Here is a 14480-nt window from a genome sequence, read left to right as displayed (position 1 = left end):
ACCTTGCTTCAAATGGTGCTGCAGGAAGAAGTGTACAGATCATAGAGATCTTTGTGGAAGTATTTCCTTCATGACAAGCTAAACAGTAATTTCCATGCTTCTTTTTGGCACAAGCTAGACAATTTATGTTCTTTTATAGAATAATTCCACAACCAACAATGGGATATTCCCTTATGAGTTAATGTTGAAACATACTGCTTGGATGACATTTAGCTTGCTTAAGACTGACATCAATAACAAAGTATGAGAAAAGCCAAAACAAAGCAAGGAAGAGTCACGATACACCAGGCATTAAATTTAGAATTCAGCGCTAGTTAGAAGTAACTGGTGGAAAAACTATCAAAATGATAAGGAGCAATATATGATTGGAATTTTAGTTAAGAGATCAGATGTATTCACACATCGTGTGAAGATTGGGAAGGGGCTGTGTCAGTGTCAGGTAAATCATTTACTTGTAAAATGAAACCTGAAAAAGGGCGTGCATAAAAGCCTTCTACAATCCAAACTCCTTCCAAAGCCCAAATTTAAAGTCAGAAAAAGTGAAAGTTTGAGTGCAAGTTTGCCAGACTTACAGAATTTCTTGGTGGAACAAAGTGAGCCAACCTCTTTGATTAAGCCAAATAAGTCAATGTCACAGTTTCAACTGCTGAGTGATGTTGGTAGTCAAAATCGAATTTGTCAGATCTGACAGTCAGAGATGGATGCTGGGCGATCTGAGTCAAGCTAACAGAAATAGGAGATAGAAAGAGATAGAAGAAAGATTTGTTAGCTGAAAAGCTGAATTACAAAGGAAGCTGATGTTATTAATGAATCCTCGTTGAATGATAATTCTTCTATTAAATGCGTACTGATGTTAAGAATAATTTTTTTAAGGTATAAATTACTCCTGTAATCAGTGTTTTGGGTGTGATTACAGTGAAGTAAGTATGCAACCCAACTTGTTAAATTTTCAGGTATATTTGACCTTGGTTTAATGTCTACCTGTGCAATTTTATATGTGTACCATTTCACATTCTAATGTGTAAATTGTTTCTTAAATAAGGACGTCATGAAGTACGTTGAAAGATCTGAGCATTTTGTTATATCACTGCCTGTGTTGAGTATAAATAACATTAATTAGTTCACTAATGGCTTTCTGTAGTATCGAACACATTAGTTTCAGTTCAATAGACTATTTTGACCACATTTGATGTTAGTAGGAAATGGCATTTTGCTAAGTATCATTGCAGTAGTGAGTAGTACAAAGGAATATGCTGCTCAACAGTGTGGCTAAAATTTACTACAATGGAGGTTTTGGAGGCGTCTAAGTAACTATTAGTCACTTGAAAAATGTTTCAAGTTTATCAGAGTTTTGCTACAAAATGTGTCCTCATAAAACCCACATCTGAAAATCACATGTTCTAGCAGCTATATTTCGATTTGTTATCATGGCAGAATAAGATGTTTTCCTTCAATTTTAATTAAAAACAAAGCCTGGTCCCACATCTAATAATTTAATTGTTTTGAACATTATCACTGTGCAATGATTCATTTAACATGTAGTCCTTTTTCCGCTATTTTAACACTAGTCTTGTTGTTTTATAACTAAATTTGCATTTTTAAAAGCAGTAATAAGAATTATTTTACATTTATTAAAGTAGGGGTCCCAGGACTGAGCCCTAGAGAGAAATGTAGATTTGCTTTTGCTGCCTAAATAGAGCTATTAGTGCTGAAAATTACCTTTTTTCTTTTTGAGCCCATTTGCAATTTAAAGTGCAACTTCACTTGATCTCATGAACTTTCACATTATAACTCCTGTGAAAAAGCATAATCGATTATTTTTGAAAATATGATATCCATTAATTCTTACATCACAAAGAATTATACTAAATTAATCAAGCATGACCTACTTTTTATATTACCTATCTTGGCTGAGATTTATGTTATCTACTCTCTTGATGGTCTTAAATTACTTCCTCTGCAACTCAGCTATTTTTCTCAGTATAACTGTTAGGCCTATAATACTCAAGCTTTGGTTCTGAAGTTTTATAAAGATGCATAACACATATGGTGTGTTAAAGCTTACATGTAGTCTCTCTCTATCCCTGTAGTCAGGACCTCAGTTAATATATCATGTTTCTACAAGCAATCAGGATCTCCATATGTAGTATCATTAGCAGGCAATTCTGCAGCCAGCTAAATCTCTCTACTCTAACATTCTCTCTCCATTAATTTAAAAAAAACTCCTGGCTCTGTATCCTCTTCAGTTTTCTATTTCCACAGGCTATTAAGCCCTAAGCTTGTTATCCATATACTTTTGAATTACTGTATTTTTCCTACTTTCACAACTTTGGCATCTTGCATTATGAGGTTTGGCCCTTTGGCTGGGTTTCCGAGTTTTAAAAAGTGCTTTCTATCCTGTTTCTTGACAATGGGAGGCTGATATCATTGGGCTTTTGAGTGTCTCATTTCATGTATGCTGATTGTCAGGAGACCCGTTTGCTGAGTTAGAGACTTACGTCAAACAACTTAGGTGGGGCATGAATCCAAAGGGTTCCTGTCAAAGGGCACAGATGTAGCTTATTCAGCAAACTAATGTTTAGTACAACTGGTGTAACTATGAGTAACATTTAAAAGAAAAACGACAAAGCTTTGCTTTGTTGACTTTAAACTGGGTGTTCTTCTAAGTAAGTAGTCCATCTTTACCAGCAAATTACATGAAGTTTCTACACTATATACACTAATAAGTTGTAAATGTGTGTAGCTTGTCAAAGCAGCTAGACACTTTTGTATAGCCTGGACAGCAGATGTCTAGATAGTTGCATCTTAACGTAAACCCGAGTTTAGATATTTTACTTTGAATTTTCAGCTAATATTTGGCATCACTGAAAGCAAAACCCATTACAAATCACTGTGTCCTTCCACAAGCAGAAGTATCATTTAGCTACAGACAGGAAAAGAGAACAGTGTGGTGATTTCAAGCAGCTTTTAATCAGGATAATTACAAAAGCAGCTGAGCTGGATGTTAAAAGCTCATGGGCGGTGCTCCCCGTCTCTTAGGGCTTTTTCTGTTTCAATCTCCTGAAAAATCTTTAACATATCCCCTCCCCCTCCCAGTGGTGGGTGACCACATTTCCTTTAATGTGGTGAACAGACGTGCACACCAGAACTCAGGCACAAACTCAAGTTTCAGTCATAGCCTGAGCTATTCAGTGCACATATGCTAACTGTCTTTGGGTGGCAGTTGATGCTAAGTGTTCATAGCCTCTGAACTATCAGAATTGCCTGTAAAGTGCAGAATCTTGCTACCCAAGTGATTGCTTCATGCTGCCATGTGAAGATATAGTTGTATAATCTCAGTATGATCAAAGGAATAAGGATAGTCACATCTTGATAGGAGTGGAGATAACTACACTTGTTTATCAGAATCTTTCTTTCTCCCCACAGTCTTTGCTGAAAAGTTTTGTGATGTGGCACACTCCCAAGATCTTCTGATTATTGTTTAATATCATTGTGATTCTTTCTTACATCTGACCCGAGTGCTAGGATTTTGCATTGTTTGCATCATAAGGGAAAAGGACCTGCCTGCTTCCTCAGTGCTTGAGGTGTGGCTCGAGCCCTGGATGTGACCCAGGCCTGGGCCCCTTTGGGGGCCGGAAAAACTGTGTCCATGGCAACAGCTTGAGATTTCTTCCTTGCTGTGTTTTGCAGCTGTATGTCGGGCTCTTCCACTGCAGCTGTGTCTCAGCAGTTATGGAGAGCAGACAGGTCCAGGAGCTGACTACTGTACAACAGAGTTGATAGTAAAACTGAGCAGATAGGATCTAAACAGGCTTATCTGAATCTTAGCACAACACGTCAACCTTAAAGAGATCAAGAGGCCAGAGATTTGCAAATTTTTCAATATTTTAAAACACTCGTCCCAGTTTTAAAGCTGGATTTTCGAAATGAAGAAAACTATAAATGTAAGGTCCTGCTTACTTCTGGATGCCTCATTTCTGGTGATCTTACACATGGTATTTGTAAAAACCTAATTCAGGCTTTCAGAATCTCAGACTAATAGAAAACATTTCTCCCACTGGGATTAATACAGGTGCTGTTTATGTTTTGTGACTCTTTATTTGGGAGAAATGTGTATCTGGGTTCCTTGGGGGGGGGGGGTGAAAAAAGATGCTAATGTTTGATCCAAATGAATTAATTGTTGTGGAGCTCCATTCAGTTATTTTCCACAGCTATGTTTTCCTTTCCCATTCTCAGTTCAAACTTGTGTCTCTTAGAGATTTGAGAGGGTGGTTGCTGTAAACCACTTGTTCTGGGGGAGGTTGGTTTCATTTCAAGGGATTTAATTTCGACAAGAAGCAATTTTTGATCTGGTGATGCACAGCACATGGATAAAACACTGGCTCAGCTGTCTGGTGTCCTCTGAGAAAGTCACAGTGCATCTCTGCTGCCCCCTACTGATTGCATGGAATCTCTGGTGTAAGCAGTAAATTACCCATTTCTAAGATAATGGGAACTGCAGATGCTGGAGATTCCAAGATAATAAAATGTGAGGCTGGATGAACACAGCAGGCCAAGCAGCATCTCAGGAGCACAAAAGCTGACGTTTCGGGCCTTGACCCTTCATCAGAGAGGGGGATGGAGGGAGGGAACTGGAATAAATAGGGAGAGAGGGGGAGGCGGACCGAAGATGGAGAGTAAAGAAGATAGGTGGAGAGGGTGTAGGTGGGGAGGTAGGGAGGGGATAGGTCAGTCCAGGGAAGACGGACAGGTCAAGGAGGTGGGATGAGGTTAGTAGGTAGATGGGGGTGCGGCTTGGGGTGGGAGGAAGGGATGGGTGAGAGGAAGAACCGGTTAGGGAGGCAGAGACAGGTTGGACTGGTTTTGGGATGCAGTGGGTGGGGGGGAAGAGCTGGGCTGGTTGTGTGGTGCAGTGGGGGGAGGGGATGAACTGGGCTGGTTTAGGGATGCAGTAGGGGAAGAGGAGATTTTGAAACTGGTGAAGTCCACATTGATACCATATGGCTGCAGGGTTCCCAGGCGGAATATGAGTTCCTGTTCCTGCAACCTTCGGGTGGCATCATTGTGGCAGTGCAGGAGGCCCATGATGGACATGTCATCAAGAGAATGGGAGGGGGAGTGGAAATGGTTTGCGACTGGGAGGTGCAGTTGTTTGTTGCGAACTGAGCGGAGGTGTTACCCATTTCTAATTTGGTCATGATGTGGACGTGTCCACGCTGGACTGGGATGGACAAGGTCAGAAATCACATGCCACCAGATTATGGTCCAACAGGTTTATTTGAAGACACAAGCTTTCGGAGCCTCACATCTCCTTCAAGTGTTAGACTATAAAGATGTGACTAACAGGACACACAACTCTGGAGAATGTCATCCCTGATCCCGAGGTACTGTCTAAGGAAAAGAAAGACATGGACCATTGTAACTGCCTTCAGTTGGTGTACGATTAAGTGCGGACCTTTCCCAGTGAAATGAAATGACACAAATGTTCCTCACTAGGTTTAAGATGGGAGACGTTCTCTGTAAAGATCTTGTTTTATGATCCTGGTTGATGATAATACGAGACAAGATAAAACCCAGAGTGATGTCTGGCTTAATAGACCACGCTCTAGTTTTTATTTACCATCATGGTCATTCTCTGAACATATTCACAAGAGGCTGTCTATGTACTTTTAACAAAAGAACAGAAAATATGATTATTCAAAACAAATAATCTATATTACACCTTACAAGAGCAGTTTAAAAGGTCTTTTTACAAACGTCAGTAAGAAATAATTAGCCTTTTACCCTACAAAAACGCTACAGACACTTCAACCTCAGTGAAGGACCACCCTAACTTGACAGACACATTCCTTGTCAGATGGCATGGGAACAGTCACTTTCTTTTTGATAAATACTTGTTCAATGATATTTTCTTTAATAACTTCTCAGAGTTTTAAATTAGCTAGGAACTCAGCTTACTTACTACCTTACGTGGGTTCTTTAGCCTCGTGTCTTCAACAGCTTTGAAGGATGTTGTCCTTTCTGACGGCTCTGCAGCCATCTATTTCTGGATTTCATATGAGTAACTCAGGACTGTTTTCTCAGCTGCAGTTTGGAACAAACTTCCGAGTAAATCTACTCTTGCCAAAACATTGCAGAATTTCTTGTTTTCCTTAAGCATGGGAAAATTCTCACAGACCTTTATTTTCAGGACCTACGATATAGAAAAGGCCCTTTGGCCCATCGCATCCACGTAGATCAAAAACAGCCACATATCTATTCTAATCCCATTTTCCAGCCTTGTCTCACACTGTTGCACACTGACTTTGACAAATTCTCTTTTGGCCAGATTTATAACCAAATTAACTCTTTGTACGCAATCAAACAATTTAATTAAAGTGGTGTAAAGTTCTTCCCAGCTCTGGCAGAACACAACCAAGTTGTTGGAGTAGACAATGCAGTTGTACAGTCCTTGAAGGACTCAGTTGATTAATCACGGAAAAAAAAAATTCTGGTGCATTTTCCAATCCTAAACAGCATGATTTTGCCTCGATAAAGTCTGTCCAGTTTTACAAAATCTGAAATTTCTTTGCCTCTACTATTCAATGGAATTTGCCAATATGCTTTTATCAGGTCAATTTAATGTTGTACACATCCAGTACCTTCACAGCAGCCTTCTAATATTGGAAGAGGGAGACAGTCCATTTTTGTTACCACACTAACATTTTTTCACTCATGGGATGTGGGTGTCACCAGCTGATCAGCATTCATTGCCTGTTCTTACCTGCCCTTGAGAAGGTGGTGGTGAGCTGCCTTCTTGAATTGCTGCAGTCCATGTATTGTAGGTAGAACCACAATGTTAAGGACGGAATTCAAGAATTTTGACCTAATGATAGTGAAAGAATAACAATGTATTTCCAAGTCAGGATGGTAAGTGGCTTGGAGGGGAATTTTCAGGTGGTGATGTTCCCATATACCTGCTGCCCTTATTCTCTAGATGGAAGTGGTCATGGGTTTGGAAGGTGCTGTCTAGGAATCTTTGGTGAATTTCTGCAGTGAATCTGGTAGACAGTACAGATTTCTGCTAATAAGTGTCAGTGGGAGACAGACTAGATGTTTGTAGATGTAATGCAAATCGAGCGGGCTGTTTTGTCCTGGATGATGTCAAGATGCTTGAGTGTTATTGGAGCTGCACCCATCCAGGTAAGTGGGGAGTATTTGATCACACTCCTGACTTGTGTCTTGTAGACTTTACAATAATTAGTACAGAGCCTTTGGGCTGAATGTTCACACTTTTTGGCAGTGTTTTTTGTTTGAGATTCATTGCAGGCCACCTGCCATGACTCCAGTCTTCTGTTTTAACCCAATTGTTGACTATTCAGTTTATTAAATATGCAACTGGCTCCTGGAACTATGCAAGAGTGGCAAAAGTGCTTGAAGTTCTGGGGCCTTAGTAACTTTCACTCAATTGGTGTCATATTAAAATGCGTCTTCACAGCCCTTCAGGTGCTACAAGTCAGGTTGTACCCTTCACACTTTGGTCCAGTACTCCTATTCAACCTACAAAATTCAATCTTTATATCTTGAAGATGCTCTTGAATGTGGTGATTTGAAAGAAACAGAGCGCATTTTTGTCCAGACTGCCTAATAGTCCATGCTACCAGATGCACCTAACCCAGATATATACAGCAGCCTAAATCCTTCAGTGTGATCCTCAGGGTCAAATACAATGCTCAACAATGCCGAAAGTAGGTCAACGGTGTTCTGCACTCTACAGGAGTAGACACCATTATTTTCCTTCTGCTCACTCACACTCTTAGGGCCACCAATACTCACTCTAACTTTTCCTTTGCACACATATCTCATTAAGGCTCTTGAGCTGCAACTCCCACTATTGTATGCCCTGTGTTCACTTTTCAGCTATCACCCAACTCATCGTCTCAAGCATGCTAATCCATCATGAGCTCTTGTGCTTCCTATTTACCCAACTGGGAACACCTTACTACCACTCCTACCCCTGCATCCCTACTAATGCTTCTCCTATCTATCCATAATACTCAAGTCTTCCCTTTGTGTCATTACAAGAAAAGATGCCTTGAGCTTCATTGTTCTATGTTGTGCTGCTCTTCCTTTATTGACACTGGTAATGTATGCTCATCCTGAACAAGCTTTTAGCCCACTTTTGCAATTATACCCTCCCTTGGCTTCTGCAGATGCTGGTGGGGTGCTATAAACCACTGCAAGGGACCGATGTAGCTACCCTCACCCCGCCTCTGCCTCTGAGGAGAAAGCCACTCAACTCTAAGAGGTTGCACTGGCAAGTCTTTCACCAGCACCTCCACCAACTCAAACATTTGCACCTCCGTGTCTCCTCTTTGTAGATTAAATTTGGGAATACAATCTGGTGAGCACATCACTTGCACATCACTGCAGTTGGTCAAAGAAGAAATATGCGAGGTTGATGGCATTCAGAGGAGTGCCTGAAACTAGACATCTGGTCAGCCTCAGGCAGAAGTCAATCCCGTAGCCTTGACCATTGATGAATTCAAAATGCACAAAAATGCTCAGGACAGGTTGGTCAGAGACAGTTGGTAAACTGGATTGAAGGATAGAGGAATCCATCAATGTTATCAGTGTCATAATGACTGTCTGGCTGCCTTAATGGTGACGGCCATGAAGCCCCACTTAGTGTCTGCCAGACATATGCAAAGACTTATACTCCATCGTGATAGCCACTGGTGCTCAGGAAAGGCAAAAGGGTCACAAGGGACTGCAACCTCACTCTCTAGTTGCCCCTTCAGAGAGATACTAGTGCCAGCAGAAGGAACGAATCGAGAAGTTTCCTCTCAGAACACTCCAGAATGGTGTGGCCTCCTCCATCACCATCCTGACAGTGATATTGAAGCATGTAGAAGTCCAAACTGAGTTAGCAAGTCTGGACACTGTAGGCCCAAACGCTTCCTGTCCAACAGGCCCAAATGCAAAGCAAGGTCCCTTCTTTCAGCTATGGACGTTCGGACTGCACTTAGGCAATTAGAAGTGAAAGGATAAAAAACCCATGCTGAGGGCACAAAGGTGGTATAGATGACACTTCATTGTAAATTATCTTGCACTTCTCTAAATATATGATCACTTGCACTCTTAAATGTCTTTTCTAGTTCCTTTTGTAGCTGTCGTATATGGTGAAGTCACACTTATTTGAGATAGGAGCATCCTATTCAGACATCCAAACCATGAAAGAAGTTGTAATGGTCAAACATTGCTCATCTCTCACAAGCAATCGACGACTACAGGTAGACATCAGGGATTCATGAACCATGACGTTGAGTGCAGCCAAGGCTAATTTGGACAACACAGAAACTACAGGCAATGTCCAGATATTGTGTTTGAGCCTGCTCTGCATGGATCATTCACACTTACACCCACGTGTGAATCAGTGACACTGCCAAACATCTCTGCAATTGTCATTTTTCAGCTTTTCAAGGGAATGCATTCCATTCAAGACTGTAAGGTATTCATTGGCAGTTCATATTTCCACTGTCCCTCATAGCTCACTGTTCTGCTGAGAAAACTGCAAAAACACAGCCTGTCCCGGATTAAACAATGTCCTACAGGATGCTCAAGATTTCAGCGCACTTTAAGTTTATACAAACTCTGCAATGTTGAAGATTAAGCAATATTAGAAGGGTGAAAAGGAGCAGCCCTTCAGCCACTATGACTGCGCCAATACATGATGCCTTTCTAAACTAAAAACCTCTTGCTTCTACGCTGTACGTACTCTTCTATTCCTTACCTATTAACATGTCTGTTGAAATGAGTCTTAAAAGTTGCTATTGTATCCTCTGCCACCACCTCTGGCAGTGCATTCCAGGCACTTATCACCCTCTGTGTAAAAAAACCTGCCTCTCACATCTCCTCTAAACTTATCCCCCTTTACCTTGAACCTACAACCGCTAGTAAGTGACATTCCTACCCTAGGTAAAGGACTCAGACATCCATTCTATCCTTGTTTCATGCAATTTTGTGAACTTTTATCAGGTTGACCCCTCACCCTTTGATGTTAAAGTAAAGACAAACCAAATTAGTCCAATCTCTCCTCATAGCTAGTACATTCCAAACTAGTGAACATTCCAGTAAAGCATTTCTATGCCCTCTCCAAAGGCCCCATTTCATCCTGGTGGTGTGGTGACCAGAACTGTGGACAATATTCCAAATATGGCCTAACTGAAGTTCTGCACAGCTACACAATGACATGAATTTTTTTACCCTGTTCCCTGACCAATGAAGGAAAGGATGCCATATGCCTTCTTGACCACCTTAGCTACTTGCGTTGCCACTTTCGTGTGGACCTGTATACCCTGATTCCTCGATGTTAGTAAGGGTTCTGACATTTATTGTATACTTCCCTCCTGCATTAGATCTCCCAAAAAGCATTTGAGCAGATTAAAATCCATCGCTATTCTCCATTCAAGTCTCTATCTACATCCTGTTGTATCCTCTGGCAATCCTCCTCACCATTCACAGCTCCTCCAATCTTTGTGTTGTCTGTGAACTTACTAATCAGGCCAGCTACATGTTCCTCCAAATCATAATTAACAAACAATAGGGGTATCAGCACTGATCCTTATAGGACATGACTAGTCACAGATCTCCAATCTGAAAAACACCCTTCCACCGCTATTCTCTGTCTTCTGTGACTAAGCCAGTTCTGTACCCATTTTACCAGCTCACTGGATCTTATGTGCCTTCACCTTTTGTATCAGCCTGCCATGACATGAACCACTACTTATTAGAAACAACTGGATTCTAACTAAGAAAAAGCTAGGGAACTATGGATCAGTAAAACTGAGCAGTAGTGGGTAAGTTGGAAGGTATTCTGAGGGACAGGATTTACATGCATTTGGAAAGGCAAGGACTGTTTAGGGAGAGTCAACATGGCTTTGTGCATGGGAAATCATGGCTCACTAATTTGATTGAGTTTTTTGATGAAGTGACAAAGAAGATTAATGAAGTCAGAGAGGTAGACATTGTCTACATGGGCTTCAGAAAGATATTCGACAAGGTTTTGCAAGATAGACTGGTTAGCAGGCTTAGATCACATGGAATCCAGGGGGAGCTAGCTAATTGGAAAGATAATTGGTTTGAAGGTAGGAGACAGAGGGTGGTAGTGGAGAGTTGTTTTGAGACTGGAGTCCTATGACCTGTAGAGTGCTGCAAAAACTGGTGCCAAGCCCACTGCTTTTCATCATTTATATAAATGATTTGGATGTGAAGAATGAAAGTATGATAAATAAGTTTGCAAATGACACCGAAATATGTGGTGTAAGTGGAGAGTGAGGAAAGTTCTGTTAGAGTACAATGGGACCTTGATCAGATGGGCCAGTGGGCAGAGAATGGCAGATTGTGTTAATTTAGATAAATGTAAGGTGTTGCATTTTGGTAAAGCAAACCATGGCAAGTACTGTTAATGGTAGGGCCCTGGGGAGTGTTGCTGATCAAGGAGACCTAGGGGTGCTGCTGCATAGTTCTCTGAGACGGAGTTGTGTTTGGTACGCTTGCCTTCATTGGTCAGTGTATTGAGTGGAGGAGTTGGGATGCCATGTTGCAGCAGTACAGAATGTTGCTTAGGCCACTTTTAGAGTATGGTGTATAGTACTGGTCTGCCTGCTATAGAAAGATGTATTTACACTTGAAAGGGTTCAGAAAAGATTTAAGGAATGCTTGCCAGGAATGGAGCATTTGAGCTACAGGGAGAGGTTGAATGGTCTGGGGCTTTTTTTCCTGGAACTTCGGAGGCTGAGGGGTGACCTTAAAGACATGTATAAAATCATGAAACTCATGAAAAGGGTGAATAGCCAAGGTCTATTTCCCACGGTAGGGCCGTCCCAAACCAGAGGGAATAGGTTTTTGGTGATACTGAATGATTTAAAAGGAACCTGAAGGGCAACGTTTTCACTCAGAGGGTGGTGTGTGTATGGAAGAAGCTGCCAGAGGAAGTAGTGGAGGCGGCTATAATTACAACATTTAAAAGGCACCTGGATGCCTATATGAACAGAAAGGGCTTAGAGGGATATGAGCCAAATACTGACAAATGGGACTTTGTCAATTTAGGATATCTGGTTAGTGTGGATGAGATGGACCAAACAATCTGTTTCTGTTCTGTTTAACTCCATGACTCTATGACTGTATAAGTAATGGCACAAGTCAATGGTACAAGTCCTCAGGATTCAATAGGGTGTTCCTTTTGCTTCCCAAGTCCTTTAGTTCCCTCATCTTTTCATTCAGGTTCTCTCACATCCTCACAGGAGGGAGATCGAGCGACTGGTTCACAAATTATGAAGTCTTTGACATATTGGCTAAAAACAACAGCGTATTAAAAATGGTGGGTGCAAATAAACTTTTTTTAAGCTTTTAGTACTGTACTAAAAAGAAAGGAGAGAGCCACTATCTCCCCTTTCTTTGGCCCAAAGACTTCTGCCAGTATTGTTCACAACCATAAGCTGCTCAACTGCTCAGGAACCAATCAGATAGTTGTTGTCAGGCTGATGAGCTTTGGCACCCACAACTCCACAAACCAATTAACAAGATAACAAAGTGTGAAGCTGGATGAACACAGCAGGCTAAGCAGCATCTCAGGAGCACAAGAGCTGACATTTCGGGCCTAGGCCCAAGCTGTTCTGCCAAATCTTGCCAGGCATTCTTCTCTATCATTACTCTTTCTTTTTCTTTAACTTTCTATTACTCCTTTCATCTCCTCACTTCTAATTCAAATCTTTTCATTTTTTTCTCCCTGAGTAAAGTTTTGTTTTTTTTTTGTTTTGAACTGAATCCTAGCAAATTCAATTTTGACGTATCCAATTCAGATTTGCCCCTTTCAATTTTAAATATTAAATATTTACTTTCAACACCCATCCTTACAACATCCTGCTTTTATTCCTGCCTTCAATATATTTCCTATTCTCTAAACTAAAATAAACTTAATTTTGAAATTCATCCCTATGAACTGAATTAAAATTTTACTCAATCCTAGATTCTTCTGATATTAAGCAAATGATGATGAATATTTACCAACCTGTCATAAACCCAAATGTAGAAGACAATTTCTATTAATGCTAATGGTTCTTGCAGTCACCTACTTTATGATAAATGCTGGGCTTAAGTTCTGGAAGGACTCACTGACTTTTTTTTGTAACATATCTAGCTCTATTTTAAAATCCAAATTCCAAAATTCTATATATATATATAAAAATTGTAAATCTTTAGTTACAATGACCTTAACTGTACACAATGGTACACACCATTAAACACTTTTAATAACTCAGCTACAGCTGTCAGAAATCAGTCCATAAAATTTGATGACGATCTCTCAAAATGCAGGTGGGGGAATTATCCTTATTGCTGATTGCATTTTTAGATGAGCAAGGTTTACTAAGGCTCTAGCTGGAGCATTAGAGGCAATGGCCTGGTGGTGTTATCGCTGGACTGTTTATCCAGAGACCTAGATAATGTTCTGGGGTTGAATCCCGCCATGGCAAATGGTGGAATTTGAATTTGATAAAATATATCTGGAATTAAGAATCTAATGATGACCATGAATCCATTGTCGATTGTCAGGAAAAACCCATCTTGTTCATTAATGTCCTATAGGGAGAGAAACTGCCATCCTTACCTGGTCTGGCTTACATCCACACCCACAGCAATGTGGTTGACTCTGAACTGCCCTCTGGTCAATTAGGGATAGGCAATAATTGCTGCCTAGCCAGCAATGCTCTCACCCCATTAATGAATGAAAAACAAATTACAGATGAATATTTACTATTAATCTAATATCAACATTACATGCTGACTGACTTCATAATCTGCCTACCCTTTATACTCCTGACGCAAACTTCCTGGCAAATAGAAAAATGACTTGTAATGCATGCATTACAAGGATACCATTTTATACTTTAATTGTTACCATAGTGTCAAAATGCACACACTAGAATGTTGAATCTTGCAGGCTGTGATTCATTCACAGGTGCATAGTCCAAATTCTCCTGTTTTATCCATATTGCCAGCTATCAGCAGCGTCCAAGTTGTCAAGCATACATTTTCAAAATAGTGACCTCTACTTGTAGGTTTTCACATTATTCAGGAGAAATTTTTATTTGACCACAATTTATGGCTGTGGCCTAATAGGTTATCTAGAATCAGAGCTCTCTACATATCATTAAACATTGAATTGCAATATCTCAATAATAAATTAAAATCTTGGCCCAGTTATTCAAGGTTACCGGCTACTGTTAGGAGGATAGGACTGGATCGAGTGCAGTAATCTCTCATAATGAGATGCACAGAGTTTTTGGTTACCAGTAAGAGGCTGGATATTATCAGTTGTCCTCATTGAAAAGCACAATCTTTTATCCACAGACAGTGAATGGTAAACAGAACAAACTTCAATTCAGCACCATCAAGATAAATACAAACGTTTTATCTTCCATATATTTCAGATAAAGGCA

The sequence above is a fragment of the Stegostoma tigrinum genome, chromosome 16 (assembly GCF_030684315.1).
Source record: "Stegostoma tigrinum isolate sSteTig4 chromosome 16, sSteTig4.hap1, whole genome shotgun sequence".
NCBI classification, from domain to species: domain Eukaryota; kingdom Metazoa; phylum Chordata; class Chondrichthyes; order Orectolobiformes; family Stegostomatidae; genus Stegostoma; species Stegostoma tigrinum.
Note: the sequence above shows the minus strand (reverse complement) of the source record.